Source organism: Otolemur garnettii, unplaced genomic scaffold (genome assembly GCF_000181295.1).
Source record: "Otolemur garnettii isolate 467f Iridium unplaced genomic scaffold, OtoGar3 scaffold00352, whole genome shotgun sequence".
NCBI lineage: Eukaryota > Metazoa > Chordata > Mammalia > Primates > Galagidae > Otolemur > Otolemur garnettii.
This window is the reverse complement of record NW_003852747.1, coordinates 137,009-139,709: the sequence shown is the minus strand read 5'-3', so window position 1 is coordinate 139,709 and position 2,701 is coordinate 137,009.

The window sequence follows — 2,701 nt, the reverse complement described above, 5'->3', positions numbered from 1 at the left end:
TGAATGAGGAACTGCCAGCTCCAAGGTCTTAGTATTTGGAGGCTCTCTGCACTAAAGCCTCATAGCATTTTCAACTCCCTCAACTAGCAAAAAAGACAAAGTTTCAATGCTCCCCACCTTCCTGCAATTGTTGGGTTCTGGACCATGTAAGCAACTGAGTTTAAAGGGGACTCCAGTGACCTGCATCCTGGGGAAGTCAACATGTTAAGGCTCCCAAACCTGTGGCTGGCTGAATGCTCTCTCCTGTGAGAGAGCAGCTGCGGCCTTTGCCCTAATACCCTGCTTCTCTTTCCATTTCACTTTGATATGAAAGTTAACACAATAGTCCTTACAAAGCAGAATTCAACAATCTAAATGGTCATGTTGAGATTCAGGGTGTTCTTCAAAGGCTCATCCTGAGATAGGGAACTGTCAGGCCCTGTGTGATAAAGAATTGTGAAACTTATTCTTAGGCATTTTCTCAAGAGGTGTGGACAGGGCATGGGTTGTTACAAGTCTGCTGAATCAGCAGCATGGGTATAAAGCGGGGACTGTGGAGTGAGGGAGCCATACTGGAGAGGGAGAGACAGTGCCCTGTAGTGTAGCACAGCAGTGGCAGCAGTGGGAACAATAGGGCTCATACCCATGGTGATGTTTTGGAGAAAGACTTCCTGCCTCTCTTAGCAAGCAGAGGGAGCAGGGCCTCTGCTCCAGTGGTGGCCACGGACAGAACAGATCTGGGATGGAAATGCAGGCCCTGTGAGCAAAGGGTATGCCTGAGGTGGTACCTGCCCAGGCAAGTGTGGTGGGGACAGAGAATAGAATCTGCATACTTACAGAGGTGGCATACTCCCAGGGCAGAGCTAGGTCACAATTGTTGCTTTTGTGAGCCCAAGATGCAACCAGCTCCCAGGGGAGCATAGCAGGGACAAAAGCAGGTGTGGCAGCAGCATCAGCCCAGAGAAGAGCAGAAACTAAAAGCCGTTTGTAAGCTCTAACCATACCCACCCAACACAGAGTGCAGCAGACAGAGATGCCAGCTCCATGAGAATTGGTGGAGCATCAGCAGCAAAGTTGCAGTTTTGGAGAATTTAAATAGCTCCTGGCCTGCAGGGGAATATAGCTGGGACAGAAATGCAAATTCTGCGAGAATATAAGTGATAGCAACATCAATCGGGGGCTGGGCTGGAACTGAGTGAAACTCCCCAGCCTCCAATAAGCACCTGAGGTAGTCAGGTTTCAGCTCCCCCTACCAACTGGTGGCAGAGTGTGGCAGCCTGGCAGAGGATAAATAGATCTCCCAGCGACTCGGGCAGTTTGCAAATCCCTGGTGCATCTGCTCATTGGAGGAAACTGGGTCACAGCCCTGGGGGGTTACCAGTGACTGGGCATGACAGAGGTACAAGGTGGGGAAGGAAACACCAACCTTCTCGGACTAATTCATTTGCTAGATGGGCCCTTCAGACTCCACAGAGCACCAGAGTGAGTCATACTTGAGCTGCCAGCAGACCCCTGCTATCTAGTTGGTGGAGACCTTTTGAATTCTCCCACTTGAGACTGGGTGCTGACTGGGACAACTGATTTGGAACTCTTGACCTGGGCCAATCACTTGAGGACCATCCAAGGTGATATTCTGGTTGTGTTGTTGTGGGAAAGTTTGATTTTTCTTTTCCGGTTGTTGCCCATGGGGTTGCAGTGTCTTATATTTCTCCACAGCTGAAACTTCAACCCAAAGTTACTGATTCACTAGGATTGAACAGAGACCAGCTGAAAACAAGACAGAGCCACTTAGCCCCACCACACCAAGCAGGTCCCCAGTGTCTCAGGCCGTAGTACTGTATGGGTCCTTTGCAAAGCTGTAGGGGAAAACCTGTAGTCACCAGTCCTAGCTCTTGGGCAAAGGGCTGGGTAATCACTACTCCAGGATTCCCCTATCCAATTTCACCTTATCTGCTCATCTAGACAAACAGTGAAAAATAATAATAGAGCTGAATCAGAGGAAAAATTAAGGCAACATGAATTATCTGAGTAGATAAATTTCCCCAAGGAACACCAAGGTGGACACAAGAGAAGATTCCATTCAAAAACAAATGGCTGTGATGTCAGAAATTGAATTTAGAATTTGGATTGCAAATAATATTAACAGAATGGACGTAAAGTTGAAATTAGAATTCAAGGAGCATTTCAAAAGTTGTCTCAAGAATTCAATGAATTCAAAGACAAAATTACCAAAGAGTTTGACACATTGAGGCAAGAACTTGCAGCCCTCAAAGATCTGAAAAATACAGTAGAATCCCTCAGTAACAGAATGAAGCAGGCAGAAGAAAGGATTTCTGATATTGAGGAAAAAGCTTTTGAATGCTCCCAAATGCTCAAAGAGGAAGACGAGTGGAGAGTAAAAACAGAACATTCTCTCAGAGAGCTCTGGGACAATGAAAAGAAAACTAATATTTGCCTTATAGGAATTCCTGAAGGCACCAAGGTTGCTTTGAAAGGCCCACATGCTCTACTCCAAGAGATAATTGTGGAGAACTTCCCAAACATGGCAAGAGATTCTGAAATTAAGATAGCAGACAGTTTCAGAACCCCAGCACAAATCAACCTAAATAAAGTATCTCCCAGACACATTATAATTACCTTTGCCAAAGTTAATATGAAGAAGAAAATTCTGTAAGCAACCAGACATAAGAAAACCATAACCTACAAGGAGAAGAATATTAGA